We start from the raw sequence: 17,795 nt of genomic DNA on the forward strand, positions 1-17,795 counted from the left end.
AATCGAATCCCCACTTTACTAACTTTTTTTTTACTAATATTCAATTTACACAAACTTAACCCCCTAACTTTTATTAAAATACAAATCGCACCCCCACTTTATACTCTTAGGGGGTTAAGTTTGTGAAATTTGGGAAAAAATATACGTATAAAGTGGGGGTGCGATTTATATTTTAATAAGAGTATAAAGTGGGGGTGCGATTTGTATTTTAATAAAAGTTGGGGGGTTAAGTTTGCGAAAAGTGGAAAAAAGAATAGTACTATTCACTTGGCCTTTACCTTTTAGATATCTTAGGGGGCTAAGTTTGTGAAATTTGGAAAAAAATGTACGTATAAAGTGGGGGTGCGATTTGTATTTTAATAAGAGTATAAAGTGAGGGTGTGATTTGTATTTTAATAAAAGTTGGGGGTTAAGTTTGCGAAAAGTAGGAAAAAGAATAGTACTGTTAACTTGAACTTTATCATTTAGATATAGGTATATAATATAAGAGACAAAACTACCCTCAAGTATTTAACTAATCACTTAATCAAATCAAATTAATTAAATTAATATCAACTGAATACCGTTAAATATGGGATGAAGCAATCAGTATTCAATCGCAAACAATTAAACAAGCGATTTATACGCAAAATAAAATAAAAACGGATCCTCTATATTTAATGAGTAATTGAAATACCATTCCATTGCGTGAACTTCATAATCATATCATAAATTATTCGATGACCGTAATCGTTTCTCAAACAAATCACACCAGGAATCGCGAATCAAATCCATTCCGTTTAACCCGTGATTCACTGAATGATTCGATTAAAGATTCCAACACAATACAACGCTATCTGCACTTTGAGATATGTATCAATCAGCAATGGCTACTTTTAGTCAGTTAAGTTATTTGTTATAATCAAGTTTTTAATCCGTGTTCTTATATTTCGACTAATACACAAAGTTCTATTTGAGTGATTGATAAATAAATATCCTTTTTATATGAATAAAAACCCTAGAACCGTTCAAATAGAGTTGTGATCTTATCACTTTGTTGTTTTCAGATTATGAGTTATTGACAACATATGGTTCATGAAAGTGCTCAACAAGTGTTTGATGAAATGACTCAATAAGTAAGTTTTAGTTTTCGTCAATATAAAATGTTACTTGAATAATTGGTTATTACTTCCATTAATTATTTATTGTTATTGAAATGATTTTGCAATTTTATTCAGACCTTTGATTATTTAGTGTTATTGATTTTGGCAGTTTTTAGCCTAACGACTATCGTTAGGATTTCGATATCTCACGAGACCAAGTTACCGTTACCTAGGTACAACTATCGTTAGGATTTTAAATATTTCAGCCATATGAAAAAAGAACAAATGGGTTTAATTGTAAAAACTAATTTTATACGCACATTATGATTACATATTGGAATCACAATGTTAAATGCTGTCGGGTCTGAGAAAAATTTGGCATACGCTTCTCTCACACATTTTTTTTTCAAATCTTACCTACAAAGTTTTAATGCAAGACAAGTTACCTCAAATATTGACAAATTAGGGATTTAATGAGCTAATCTCATGGATGCGCCTTCTTTAACCTGACAACTTATTTCGATGGTGATTGTGTTAAGTTTATAATAATTTTTTCAATAAGTATTGCTAATTCAAGTCATACTTGTGATAGTTCTTTTCTCTTCTATTCTGTTATGAATTTTTTGGGGTGACAATGTATCTTTCAAGAAATTACATCAGAGAAATTTTCAAGTTTGAGAACATTTACTCTAATTGTAAGGCGGGGTATCACAGTACCATTCCTTTTATCTAATAGGTGACTTATCTTTTTTAAATATGTTATTAGATCTTTTAGCAGTATAAGAATTTACAAAGTTTTAAAACATTTAGAATTTTTGATAGTATGGAGCTCCATATTACGTTTTCAGTTTTTTGGTAAGCTTACTTTGATCCTTTAAATGGATTCTAATCATGGTTGGGTAGACTTGATAGAACAAGGAGTGACAACATGACAAATAGCATTGTTTGTCTTGCTGATTGTGATGGAAATGGTATAATTTTTTTCAGCCATTTTTTATGCGTTATAACCTATTAACGTGTATAAAAGTAGATATTTTATATTGATGTATGATTTTTTTTTTTATACTTTTTGAAGAGTCAAACTTTGTCTGTCTTTGTTATAGTTTTTGAATGAACTTTTTCAAATATGAATATTTATCATTCACTTAAGAAATTAGGTGCATACTGACTTCTCAGTGTTCTTGGAGGTAGCATGTTGAAATAGCATGTCAATATGCATTTAACGATTTCAAAGATGGAATGTAAAGGTAAGATTTTGATTTTCATGTTGCTTTTAAATTAGTTAGTGTATGTTGCGGGGTACATAATCTTGGAAAAGAACTGATTTTTGTTCGATAGTAATGTACAAGCACTCCATAAATTTATCTTAAGGTTTTAGTTTGATACTTAAAAAAAAAAGGTTCTTTGTACCTTCCAGTATTAATTTGTCTTTGCATTATTAGATTTTACTAACAGGTAGCAGCTGCTAGAATACAGATTTTAGTATAAAAAATATGAAGTATTTACTGAAAAGTGTAATTCAGTGATCTGGCATTATTAGAGTTTGATATTCGTACCCTTCTTTATCATGATTGACCACTTATCAGGAAAAGAATAGAAAAACTTGAGCAACCTGAAGTGAGTGATTTCTGTTATATGCTTTATTTGTTTGATCTCTTACATATTTTTTGTGGGTGCTACCTTACTTGCATCAGATTTCGAAAGATGAGGAAAGACAAAACTACAAAATCAATAGAAAACATAAAGACTGGGAGTTAGAGTTCACCCTCGTGTATGTGCAATGTTCAATTGCTACTTTTAGAGTTTGTGTTTGAGAACTGATATTGTTGCATTTTGGGTTATATATTTTAAATAATTATCATGACAATGTTTAATTCTGCCATTAGCAGAACCTGAAGTAGTATTGCTGATTGCAGGGTTTTTTTTTTTTTTTTTTTTTTTTTTTTTTTTTTTTTTTTATTTTTTTTGGATGCTTGTAACTGCATTTCCATTAAATCATGTCTATGACTGGTTCTTTGATTTTTTTTCTTAAAAATCGGGAATCTGAAATAGCCAGCGCTACGACAACCATTTAGAGGTATAAATATTTCTTCCACATTGTATATTTGATGATAATTCATCTTATAGCTGGTTAGACTAATATCTTTCACAGAATGTCAACTATGCTCGGCAGGGCTTGATAAGAAGTGACAAATTAATTACATATGTTACCTTCCAATCTTTCATCTTTCTTCGTTATGGTTCAAATAGTGTTTCTGTTATTATTTGTCTGTGTGTATTATCTAGGGTGTGGTGACATGTATGAGTGTTGAATATGTTTTTTTGATGTAGCGACAAGATTTTATGAGTATGAAGCTTTCAGTTCGATTGCAGAATCCATTGAGTGTTGCTCCTAATAGATTTAATCTACTTAAGTGAAGTTGCTCTGTGAATCTAGGCCAAACTTTTGGGAGTTATGCAGTGAAGAATGATGCTCTTGTCTTAGCAAGGTGGAATTTCTTTCCTATATCCCCCATAATTAGTCAATTTCATGTTATATTTGACGGGATAGTCATTCATGCTATGATGTAACCTTCTAGCTCCATGTTTAATATTTGTGATCAAACGTCATGCAGCACTTCGCAAGGCAAACCTATGATACTGAAGCTACTTCCAGTTGTGGGCGTTGTTGTATTTGATGTGTAGGGTCTTGCGCCACTAATGCGTTAAAGTAGAAAGATCTTTCTTCATATGTGTGCTTTTTCTTATCTCTTAATTTCTTCATAATCTTCGTTTTCTTTATGTTTTCGAAAGCTTAATGTTTTTATTTCACATTGTTTCAGAAAAGCGATAGGAGTTGGGGAAAGAGTAGTACACATTATGTTATGACATCTTACATTCAGCCGTTGATGCTATGGACTAGAGCAATAATGATCTGCAGGTTAACTGAGATATTTTAAAGCAAGACATGGAAGTGAATAACTTGAAGATTATTAGATTAAAATTTTCTTAAATCTTTTGCAGAGCTTTGGATCGGATTTGTTTTTCCATCTAAAGCACCAACATCAAGATGACATGCAAGCACATTTAGTTTCTTTAACTTTGGCGATCTTAAATACTATGAATGTGACATGCCTTTCGATATCATTACTTTCAGGCTTTGGATATTCGTTGCAATGCTATCAAGGAGCTCCATCCATCTAAGGTCAGTTTCTTTTTAATGAATATGTAATAATACAGTATAGTAATTCATTTGTCCTCTCAAATTTAATGTGTCTTTGTTAGAGGTGAAAGTGGAATAGGTCAAAAGGTCACAATGACATTCTAATTCTTTCTACACGTTAACTGCCTTGAAGAACATGATATGCACAAGTTTAGTATGTTCTTTTTAGGCACCAAATGACACTAAATGGCATTTGGTACTTTCAGTTATTCATGAAGTCAGACATAAATTTTGACATGTTTTATCACTTTAGCGTAAAGATGTACAGTTATTTATGGTAATTGGTACCCCAGACCCATTAGACAATCAGACCATATTACCGCTTGGGTTCGATGTACTATCTTGCGTGATAAATGCTCTTTTCCTTGCAATGTGCAGATGTGAGAAGAGATGTATAAGAAATTCTCAAGATGACTCCTCATGACAAACAAATGTTCTCTTCCACGCTAATCGGTGAGATTCAGCAAGTTCACAAGAAATTGATGCAAGATGTAATAATACATTGATAATTCTTTGCAATTTTTTATTTACAAATATATAGAGGTGACATGGGTCATCTTTGGCCTAAGCGAGCTTCAAATATTTTTTTTGTACATTATTTGAATTTATTAACAATTGTAAAATGCAAAAACAATGATTACAAGAATTATTAATACAGAACAATTATGATCACAAAAGGATGTGGTTTTAATGTGTTTGTCAAATACGTGCCTTTCAGCAACGTACATTGAACTATTTTATTCATAGTTATAGTTATGTACTTATGTTACCTTAACCTTTTTTATACGGAAATTGATCTTTTTATTACTCCTTAATAAAAAGATACATATTGTTCCATTAATATATTATTCAGTTATAACAAAATTTCTTAAAAAATCCTGCGAATTCGCGGGTGTTTGACTAGTGATTCAGTATTTGCTGAAGCCATTAACGAATACCTTGCTTCCGAATCTAAACCCTTGCAAAAAATATTCTTCATCATCCTCTGATATTAGAAATTCTAAGATATCATCGTATCTTTCATTATAAATATCCTCCATATTTCTGGAGATAATTCCATAATCATTCTTATCGGAAATCAATTTTCTCCTTATGATATCTGTGTTACATCATAAAAGAAACTATTTTAGTTTCTAAATTATGAAACATTCGAGTTTAAAATATGAATATTTTTGAAGTGGTGTTGGGAGCTGAATCATGAGTTAGTATAATATAATGACACTTGATCAACGTGATTATATTACAGTAAGTCATGCTGAGTTTCTAATAGAACGTGATAAAGGTTCACAGATTCCACCCTCATCATGAACCATGTTACATAGCTCTTTCATTCTATATAATCTCTAAATATATCAAGAAAATATATTTCTTGATGATTCGGTCTTTTTCGGATATTCTAGTAATTTGACAAATCAAGATCGTGCCATTACAATTCCCTTCTTAGAACATTAACTATGTTCATTTCAAAATCCATACCTACGAATTCTGGACCATTATTCGCTTGACTTGAAGGCGGGAAGAGAGAACGAAAGTATGAAGCTTCGAAATATAACGGAGAATAAAAAGCCCGATAAAAACACATAAATTTACAAACTATGTATATCAATGCGTATAGCAATATAAAGACACGGGAGAATGAAAAACACTATAACCCCAAGGTAGTGATAGAAGAAAATAACTTCCTCTGGTGGTAGATGAAAAAGAAGAATGACAGATATGAAAGTTAGGAGTATATCAAGAATCAGAACTGGATGAAGCATTTCACAATCTTTTGGAAGTATAAAATAAGGGAAAAGATAATAAGAGTGGTGAAAATAAATGAAACGAAAGAGGTAAATTTATAGCGAAATATCAGACATAGCAATCGAGGCAGATTACACATTTAATCAAAGAAAATCCTAATTTTCGCAAATTTCGAAGAATCAAATCTTATTTAGATAATGAAGATTCTCTATTCCTTAAATTTCGGAAATCAATCGTTACTACGTCAAGAGATAAGACGCATCTCTATTCTCCATTTCACTCTATTACGATAACTTCCCTCATACGTTTCGAGTAATTGGATTGTTTTATCCATATTATTCAACGGTGATAAAAATTCTAATTATCAACACATATTCGTCATGAAAACATTTTTATTGTTAGCCATGACGACCTCACTCAAATTTCGGGACGAAATTTCTTTAACGGGGAGGTACTGTGATGACCCGAAAATTTCTGACCAAATTTAAACTTAATCTTTAACGTTTCCGACACGATAAGCAAAGTCTATGAAGTTGAATCTCAAAATTTTAAACTATTCAAATACCCTTCGATTTTTCTCAACGATTCGCGAACAATTATATGTTAATAGATACATATATATACTATAACTTGAAAACGTAACAAAGTGTTATGAAAATGATACTGTGCATTAACCTTATTGGTTTGATTATCTGATTGATATTTAGATAAGTTAACTAAAACGTTTAAGATGAACCAGTAAAACACTAATTTGCTACAGTATTTTCTAATTGCTACAGTACCCGAAAAGCTACAGTGTTTTCGAAAATCACTATTTGCTACAGTAAAAAAACTTTGCTACAGTAACTTTGCTACAGTAAAACACTATTTTAAAATGAAAATGTATATATGTATATGTATATAACGAGACGATGATTTATAGAAGTAAATGACCAAAATACTCGAAAGTTTAAGATATACTTTGAGTAGTATAGTTTATGGATAATTTAAGACTATATATTGACAAGAGTACGAGTCACGAAACGTAAAATGCAAGTTTTCTAAGTGTACGAAAGGGCATTCGAAAAATCGGAACCAGGACATAAGTCGTGTGTACGACTTATCGGAACAAAAATTACAAATCAACTATGCACGGGAATAAAATATAAAATATAATTAATTAATTTAAATCAACCCTAGCCATGTGATCGCATGGCCACAAAGGGTTAACCCCATGCGATCGCATGGGGTACTGTTTCAGGCCAAAGTACTATAAAAGCTTGATCTGGTTCTTTGTTTCCTCAATCATTTTACTCCGTATATATTTAAATTATATATTATTATTATTATTATTATTATTATTATTATTATTATTATTATTATTATTATTATTATTATTAAGATTAATATTATTATTAATCTTATCATTATTAGTGGTATTAGTATTATTATTATTTATATATAAAATACTACGACGAGGTCATGAGCGTGTCACTTTCAAAATGGGTTTTCAAACGGGATAGAGCTAAGGAAATTATGGGTTATAACTATGGAAGTTATGGGTAATATTCATGGGTATTGTTTGCAAATCAAACCTAGTGTTTATCATCTCTGTTGCGTCTACGTACTTTCCTGCAATATTGAATCACAATATTGATACGTGAGTATTCATATCTTATCTTTTATATATTAATTGTGTATCCATGTCTAGTGCTCGAGTATTTATATTTATGCATGCTTGTATGCTAAATTTCGTCGTTAAACAGTTTATAATGAATCTCGAATTAAATACATATATTACTGGTAAAAAGGTATATGATATACATGTTTTTGGAAAGCTGGCGAAAAATCAATGACTTTTCATTTAGATATCGAATAGTTTCGATGAACGGATTAAAATATATGATCAACTGAATTATGATTGACGTTAATTGAAATTGCTTTTGAACCTGCAATTAAGATTTAAACAACTTGTTTACGAGATTGATAAATTGGATTTTTGAATATTACCAACCGAGTAAATGAATCCTTATATAAGGTACGTCTCGTTTTGTTAAACAACTGTCAAAATTGACTTTTTGAAACAACTTTGGATAACTTTTGTATGTCGATCTCGAGCATTAGGATTGTGATACACTATGACCTGACCTAGCTTGATAGACATTTATTGACCAACATATGTTCTCTAGGTTGAGATCTACGATTATTTGGTAATCCGAGTTTCGGTCACATTACGATGAACAACTTTATGTGCTGCTAAGGTGAGTTTCATTGCTCCCTTTTTAATTGCTTTTGCAATCTATATTTTGGGCTGAGAATACATGCACTTTATTTTAAACGCAATGGATACAAGTACATACTAAATTCTACATTGAGTTTGAACCGAAAATCCCTTAGCTTTGGTAACTGTTAACTGCCAGTTATAAGAACTGGTGGACGCGAGTAGTAGTATGTGGATCCATAGGGCTTGACATCCCCGTCTGTTCCAGGTATAGAAACCCTAGCCTGAACTATAAAACAGACGTATACTATTTGAGTGTATTGTACATGTTGGTTACATGTTAAACACAGGGGTACTTATTATATAGACGTTAAAGCTTAGTTACCAGGGTGCTCAATCTTATAGAATAATTTGACAAACGTTTCTGGATGAAACAACTGAAATCTTGTGATCCACCTTTACATACAGATTATACGAAACAATAAAACTATGAACTCACCAACCTTTGTGTTGACACTTGTTAGCATGTTTATTTTCAGGTTTCCTAGAAGTCTTCCGCTGTTTGCTTATATGTTAGACAAGCTATGTGCATGGAGTCTTACATGACATATTTTTCAAGGAAACGTTGCATTCACCAAATCATCACCATGTATCTTATTTTGACTGCATTGTCAACGGAAGTATCATTGTAAACTATTATATTACGGTGATTGTCTATATGTAGAAATCATCAGATGTCGAAAACCTTTGATTTAAATATTCATTTATGGTGTGCCTTTTCAAAAGAATGCAATGTTTACAAAACATATCATATAGAGGTCAAATACCTCGCAATGAAATCGATGAATGACGTGTTCGTCCATATGGATTTAGAGCGATCGTCACACATCCGCATAAGTTCGTACAATACATGAGTAAAACATGAAACTACAACGAGATTACATAATGAAATCTACTACAATGCCCTATGGTGACGGTGGGTAAAGGATGTCCATTACGTGGGACATCTGGTCCTCGAGCTCAGTTACCCGAGCACGGAGGATCTCCACTTCCCTCGTCAGTTCCTCGACGGAGGGAGATGGTTGGGCAGGCGGTGCAGTCGGTACAGGTGGTGCAGATGGTCCAACGCCAGAAGTAGATGGTGTGCAACGGTAAACCTTACGCACGAATGGATCGACAAGATACGGCACAACCTGCTTGCGGGCGATGACCCTAGTCCTCAGTCCATGTGCGCTAATGAACGACCTACCTCCGTTAACCCCTAGAATAACGGTACCATCGAAACGATACCGCTTCTTCGGCGAGGTGGAGGGTGGCTGCACGGGTGCCTCTTTGGGGTCCTCGTCGGAATCATCATCACTGGAATCGTCGGAGGATGAGTCGTCGGATGATGAGTCGTCGAAAACAGCTGGAGGTGGCGGCGCTCGGCGGCCCGTAGTCATAATTCGTTATCTGAAAGGTGGGATTGGTATGACACGTCCATCAGGAAGGCGTCGGCACCAATGGTTATGCTCATTACGGAACGGAACGTCCCCATATTCCCCGGGAATCACAGCACCACCGGGGTGGGGCTGTGGCTCCGGAGGTACTGGGATGAGTGGAGCTGGAATCTCCGGTGGATCCTCGTGTCCGTCTGAGGTGATCACTGGGTCGGGTGCATGGCCACTGGCTCCAGAGGACGAAGCGCCAGAGTCACTGGAGGGTGTTGACGACGGGATCTGTGAATCGGCAACAATGGCAGGCGAGGTGGAGGGTGAGTCTGAGTCGCTCTCCAAAATGATAACGGGCGGGACATCCGACATCTGAACAGGGAAAAATAACTTTTTCCGTGTCAGTAAGTCATAAAGTAAGCACGTATTAGGCACTACAGCAACCTAGGTTGTCTAAAACAGTATACAGCATGGCAATAATAACAACGCTAAACAGAAATAACATGTGAAAGCTGATAGTAATCATGCAATAGCAGAAATAAGCATACAGCAAGTTCGCATGGCAGTAAAGATAAGCAATAGCATGCAGTAATATCACATAGCAGTAAAAGTAATCAGCAGCATGCAGTAAGTTTCGCAGAAACATGTAAACTAGCAAGTTGTAGATTAGTCCTATTAGTGAATCCTACTTGGTCCGGTCTAGACTCACTAATGCAACCTAATTCCCTACAACCAATGCTCTGATACCAAATGTGATACAAAACCATCGTGTACGATTCGTCAACAACATGATCTTTACACGGTCAAGTACTACATGCTGTTTGAAAACCAGTTTGCATTCATAAAAAACATAGCGTTTTATAAAAGATAACGTGACACAGAGGTCATTACAAAGCCATTATTCAAATAACATAAGTTGCGAATGCAAATTAAAAGTTTCATGATTGAGACATCTCTAAGTTATGCAGCGGTTATCTAACACAGCAGGTCCTTAACAGCAAGTCTAAACAGCATGACAGCAAGTCTAACAGCGGAAGCAACAAACCTCTAAGCACCTGAGAAAACATGCTTAAAAACGTCAACAATAATGTTGGTGAGCTATAGTTTAAGTTGTAATAGTAATATAAGATTGACCACGAGATTTCAATGTTTCAAAACAGTATGAAAAGCATATGTATAACCGTGGGCACATGGTAACTAGACTTAACGTAAATATAAATATCACCCCCTAAAAGTACATCTAGCGAGTGCATATGTCCTCGAAGTATTAAACACCCGTTAAATGCTAGCGCGACTAGCCCGAGTGGGGATGTCAAACCCTATGGATCCAAATCTAAGATTCGCGTCTACCGGTTCAAAAACCAATAGTTAAACGTTACCGTGCTAAGGGGAAAGTTTATGCCGTTATATAACCCACACATATGTAAAGTTTAAGTAGTCATGTCAAATAAGTAAAACATAAAAAGCGCATGTATTCTCAGTCCCAAAAATAGTATAAGTAAAAAGGTATGCTATAACTCACAGTGATAAAAGCGGTAAAGTCGGTAATGAAAGTATGCAAGTAGTAAGTTGGTCCGAAAGGTCGTCAACCTAAATCAAAGGTTACTAGGTCAGTAGGTTGTCTTTATAAGTTCTAATAGTGCATAAAATAAGTTTAAGTGTCATCATCATCATCATTCATCATCATAAAAGCTAAGTAAGTTTTACAAGAATAGAGATCGAAACAATAGGCTGACTTCGGTCAGCTGTAACGACCTCTACGTAAATCGAAAAGACGCGTAATCAGTGGCTATGGCTCCGTATGTGAGTCCCCTAGTTGCTGACCAATTTCCAGAACCAAACTCGTATTCGTTTGACCGTGGTGACAGTTTAAGTGCGAGTAGGTCAGAAATTTTAGTACAACGTTAATAAGGTGTAATGACTTTCGGAAGGCCATAAATCCTAAATCGTAACTCGGATTAAGACGAGGTCTAAACGGAAAATCATCTACTCAAACCAAACTAACTAAAAATCAACTTTATAGTAGCCCAGGTTACTGATCAGATCCCAAAAAATGGTAAACAAGTGCTCCGGTGGGGTTCTTAGTGCTTGATGCTCATCACGGTTCTCATCCTTGATGCTTGTAGCTTCAAGTGTACAACTCGTTAATGGTTTAGCATCACTTTTAGCCAAGATTCTACCATCAATACACAATATGTTAAGACCAAGTAATAACACAACTCATTTAAGAGTCTTAGATGGATGATGAACCAAGGTTACATCATATCCTTAGTCTTAAGACAAATACAAGTCCTATTTACAAACAAAGTTACAAACTTTACATCAATCAAACAAGTATGAATAAAATCTAAGTCAAATGAAGTGATGAAACCTTAAGCTAGAGAGCTTGGATCCCTTTCACACAAGTTTTAAGGTCACAAAGCTAGAAAGCTTGAACCTTTAGTGTTCTTGAAGATCTTGAAGCATAAAGCTTGGATATTTAAGTTACATGAAGACCATAAACACAAGTTTTGATATTTATAACAAAATAATGAGATCATAAGTTAGAAAACTTAGATCCAACAAAAGATATGAAGATCCAAGCTAGAAAGCTTGCATCTTGATTGTTCTTGAAGATCTTGAAGCATAAAGCTTGGATCTTTAAGTTACATGAAGATTACAAACACAAGTTTGAATCTTTATAACAAAATAGCAAGATTAAAGTAAAAAAATATAGATCTACAAAGTGGGTGAAGATTCAAAGCTAAAAAGCTTGAATCTTCCATGTTCTTGAAAGATTCAAATCCATGTTTGAGTCTACAAGATGTAATCAAGATCAAAAGCTAAAAAGCTAGACCCATGAAGATGATGATGATGATTTCGTGATAATGAGAAGGAGAAGAAGAAGAAAAGTTCAAAATACTTACACTTTTAGAGAGAGAAAGAACTAGAGAGAATTAGAGAGAGAGTGTGTGTGAAATACAAATGAGAGTAAGTGTTGAAATGTCCCGTTCTTATTGATTAAAAACGTTCCATATTAATTGATTTCGTTGCGAGGTTTTGACCTCTATATGAGACGTTTTTAAAAGACTGCATTCATTTTTAAAACAAACCATAACCTTTATTTCATAAATAAAGGTTTAAAAAGCTTTACGTAGATTATCAAATAATGATAATCTAAAATATCCTGTTTACACACGACCATTACATAATGGTTTACAATACAAATATGTTACATCGAAATCAGTTTCTTGAATGCAGTTTTTACACAATATCATACAAATATGGACTCCAAATCTTGTCCTTATTTTAGTATGCAACAGCGGAAGCTCTTAATATTCACCTGAGAATAAACATGCTTTAAAAGTCAACAAAAATGTTGGTGAGTTATAGGTTTAACCTATATATATCAAATCGTAACAATAGACCACAAGATTTCATATTTCAATACACATCCCATACATAGAGATAAAAATCATTCATATGGTGAACACCTGGTAACCGACATTAACAAGATGCATATATAAGAATATCCCCATCATTCCGGGACACCCTTCGGATATGATATAAATTTCGAAGTACTAAAGCATCCGGTACTTTGGATGGGGTTTGTTAGGCCCAATAGATCTATCTTTAGGATTCGCGTCAATTAGGGTGTCTGTTCCCTAATTCTTAGATTACCAGACTTAATAAAAAGGGGCATATTCGATTTCGATAATTCAACCATAGAATGTAGTTTCACGTACTTGTGTCTATTTTGTAAATCATTTATAAAACCTGCATGTATTCTCATCCCAAAAATATTAGATTTTAAAAGTGGGACTATAACTCACTTTCACAGATTCTTACTTCGTCGGGAAGTAAGACTTGGCCACTGGTTGATTCACGAACCTATAACAATATATACATATATATCAAAGTATGTTCAAAATATATTTACAACACTTTTAATATATTTTGATGTTTTAAGTTTATTAAGTCAGCTGTCCTCGTTAGTAACCTACAACTAGTTGTCCACAGTTAGATGTACAGAAATAAATCGATAAATATTATCTTGAATCAATCCACGACCCAGTGTATACGTATCTCAGTATTGATCACAACTCAAACTATATATATTTTGGAATCAACCTCAACCCTGTATAGCTAACTCCAACATTCACATATAGAGTGTCTATGGTTGTTCCGAAATATATATAGATGTGTCGACATGATAGGTCGAAACATTGTATACGTGTCTATGGTATCTCAAGATTACATAATATACAATACAAGTTGATTAAGTTATGGTTGGAATAGATTTGTTACCAATTTTCACGTAGCTAAAATGAGAAAAATTATCCAATCTTGTTTTACCCATAACTTCTTCATTTTAAATCCGTTTTGAGTGAATCAAATTGCTATGGTTTCATATTGAACTCTATTTTATGAATCTAAACAGAAAAGTATAGGTTTATAGTCGGAAAAATAAGTTACAAGTCGTTTTTGTAAAGGTAGTCATTTCAGTCGAAAGAACGACGTCTAGATGACCATTTTAGAAAACATACTTCCACTTTGAGTTTAATCATAATTTTTGGATATAGTTTCATGTTCATAATAAAAATCATTTTCTCAGAATAACAACTTTAAAATCAAAGTTTATCATAGTTTTTAATTAACTAACCCAAAACAGCCCGCGGTGTTACTACGACGGCGTAAATCCGGTTTTACGGTGTTTTTCGTGTTTCCAGGTTTTAAATCATTAAGTTAGCATATCATATAGATATAGAACATGTGTTTAGTTGATTTTAAAAGTCAAGTTAGAAGGATTAACTTTTGTTTGCGAACAAGTTTAGAATTAACTAAACTATGTTCTAGTGATTACAAGTTTAAACCTTCGAATAAGATAGCTTTATATGTATGAATCGAATGATGTTATGAACATCATTACTACCTTAAGTTCCTTGGATAAACCTACTGGAAAAGAGAAAAATGGATCTAGCTTCAATGGATCCTTGGATGGCTCGAAGTTCTTGAAGCAGAATCATGACACGAAAACAAGTTCAAGTAAGATCATCACTTGAAATAAGATTGTTATAGTTATAGAAATTGAACCAAAGTTTGAATATGATTATTACCTTGTATTAGAATGATAACCTACTGTAATAAACAAAGATTTCTTGAGGTTGGATGATCACCTTACAAGATTGGAAGTGAGCTAGCAAACTTGAAAGTATTCTTGATTTTATGAAACTAGAACTTTTGGAATTTATGAAGAACACTTAGAACTTGAAGATAGAACTTGAGAGAGATCAATTAGATGAAGAAAATTGAAGAATGAAAGTGTTTGTAGGTGTTTTTGGTCGTTGGTGTATGGATTAGATATAAAGGATATGTAATTTTGTTTTCATGTAAATAAGTCATGAATGATTACTCATATTTTTGAAATTTTATGAGATATTTCATGCTAGTTGCCAAATTATGGTTCCCACATGTGTTAGGTGACTCACATGTGCTGCTAAGAGCTGATCATTGGAGTGTATATACCAATAGTACATACATCTAAAAGCTGTGTATTGTACGAGTACGAATACGGGTGCATACGAGTAGAATTGTTGATGAAACTGAACGAGGATGTAATTGTAAGCATTTTTGTTAAGTAGAAGTATTTTGATAAGTGTATTGAAGTCTTTCAAAAGTTTATAAATACATATTAAAACACTACATGTATATACATTTTAACTGAGTCGTTAAGTCATCGTTAGTCGTTACATGTAAGTGTTGTTTTGAAACCTTTAGGTTAACGATCTTGTTAAATATTGTTAACCCAATGTTTATAATATCAAATGAGATTTTAAATTATTATATTATCATGATATTATCATGTATGAATATCTCTTAATATGATATATATACATTAAATGTCTTTACAACGATAATCGTTACATATATGTCTCGTTTAAAAATCATTAAGTTAGTAGTCTTGTTTTTACATATGTAGTTCATTGTTAATATACTTAATGATATGTTTACTTATCATAGTATCATGTTAACTATATATATATATCCATATATATGTCATCATATAGTTTTTACAAGTTTTAACGTTCGTGAATCACCGGTCAACTTGGGTGGTCAATTGTCTATATGAAACATATTTCAATTAATCAAGTCTTAACAAGTTTGATTGCTTAACATGTTGGAAACATTTAATCATGTAAATATCAATCTCAATTAATATATATAAACATGGAAAAGTTCGGGTCACTACAGTACCTACCCGTTAAATAAATTTCGTCCCGAAATTTTAAGCTGTTGAAGGTGTTGACGAATCTTCTGGAAATAGATGCGGGTATTTCTTCTTCATCTGATCTTCACGCTCCCAGGTGAACTTGGGTCCTCTACGAGCATTCCATCGAACCTTAACAATTGGTATCTTGTTTTGCTTAAGTCTTTTAACCTCACGATCCATTATTTCGACGGGTTCTTCGATGAATTGAAGTTTTTCGTTGATTTGGATTTCATCTAACGGAATAGTGAGATCTTCTTTAGCAAAACATTTCTTCAAATTCGAGACGTGGAAGGTGTTATGTACAGCCGCGAGTTGTTGAGGTAACTCAAGTCGGTAAGCTACTGGTTCGACACGATCAATAATCTTGAATGGTCCAATATACCTTGGATTTAATTTCCCTCGTTTACCAAATCGAACAACGCCTTTCCAAGGTGCAACTTTAAGCATGACCATCTCTCCAATTTCAAATTCTATATCTTTTCTTTTAATGTCAGCGTAGCTCTTTTGTCGACTTTGGGCGGTTTTCAACCGTTGTTGAATTTGGATGATCTTCTCGGTAGTTTCTTGTATAATCTTCGGACCCGTAATCTGTCTATCCCCCACTTCACTCCAACAAATCGGAGACCTGCACTTTCTACCATAAAGTGCTTCAAACGGCGCCATCTCAATGCTTGAATGGTAGCTGTTGTTGTAGGAAAATTCTGCTAACGGTAGATGTCGATCCCAACTGTTTCCGAAATCAATAACACATGCTCGTAGCATATCTTCAAGCGTTTGTATCGTCCTTTCACTTTGCCCATCAGTTTGTGGATGATAGGCAGTACTCATGTCTAGACGAGTTCCTAATGCTTGCTGTAATGTCTGCCAGAATCTTGAAATAAATCTGCCATCCCTATCAGAGATAATAGAGATTGGTATTCCATGTCTGGAGACGACTTCCTTCAAATACAGTCGTGCTAACTTCTCCATCTTGTCATCTTCTCTTATTGGTAGGAAGTGTGTGGATTTGGTGAGACGATCAACTATTACCCAAATAGTATCAAAACCACTTGCAGTCCTTGGCAATTTAGTGATGAAATCCATGGTAATGTTTTCCCATTTCCATTCCGGGATTTCGGGTTGTTGAAGTAGACCTGATGGTTTCTGATGCTCAGCTTTGACCTTAGAACACGTCAAACATTCTCCTACGTATTTAGCAACATCGGCTTTCATACCCGGCCACCAAAAATGTTTCTTGAGATCCTTGTACATCTTCCCCGTTCCAGGATGTATTGAGTATCTGGTTTTATGAGCTTCTCTAAGTACCATTTCTCTCATATCTCCAAATTTTGGTACCCAAATCCTTTCAGCCCTATACCGGGTTCCGTCTTCCCGAATATTAAGATGCTTCTCCGATCCTTTGGGTATTTCATCCTTTAAATTTCCCTCTTTTAAAACTCCTTGTTGCGCCTCCTTTATTTGAGTAGTAAAGTTATTATGAATCATTATATTCATAGATTTTACTCGAATGGGTTCTCTGTCCTTCCTGCTCAAGGCATCGGCTACCACATTTGCCTTCCCCGGGTGGTAACGAATCTCAAAGTCGTAATCATTCAACAATTCAATCCACCTACGCTGCCTCATATTCAGTTGTTTCTGATTAAATATGTGTTGAAGACTTTTGTGGTCAGTATATATAATACTTTTGACCCCATATAAGTAGTGTCTCCAAGTCTTTAATGCAAAAACAACCGCGCCTAATTCCAAATCATGCGTCGTATAATTTTGCTCGTGAATCTTCAATTGTCTAGATGCATAAGCAATCACCTTCGTTCGTTGCATTAATACACAACCGAGACCTTGCTTTGATGCGTCACAATAAATCACAAAATCATCATTCCCTTCAGGC

At 33.9% G+C, this 17,795-nt stretch overlaps 1 long non-coding RNA gene across 7 annotated transcripts; it reads left to right on the top strand.

The window, feature by feature from the left end:
* Window positions 1–657: 657 nt before the first annotated feature.
* On the top strand, window positions 658–4,966 carry LOC139866114 (uncharacterized). 7 transcript variants are annotated; one of them, XR_011765252.1, is made up of 7 exons: window positions 658–1,115; window positions 3,135–3,159; window positions 3,235–3,571; window positions 3,698–3,814; window positions 3,905–4,002; window positions 4,086–4,266; window positions 4,663–4,966. It is a non-coding gene; the product is annotated as an uncharacterized lncRNA (long non-coding RNA). The 7 variants fall into 7 exon arrangements; XR_011765248.1 differs by having other exon boundaries at window positions 658–3,159; XR_011765249.1 differs by having other exon boundaries at window positions 2,777–3,571.
* Window positions 4,967–17,795: the final 12,829 nt, after the last annotated feature.

This window comes from Rutidosis leptorrhynchoides, chromosome 9 (genome assembly GCF_046630445.1).
Source record: "Rutidosis leptorrhynchoides isolate AG116_Rl617_1_P2 chromosome 9, CSIRO_AGI_Rlap_v1, whole genome shotgun sequence".
Lineage (NCBI taxonomy): Eukaryota > Viridiplantae > Streptophyta > Magnoliopsida > Asterales > Asteraceae > Rutidosis > Rutidosis leptorrhynchoides.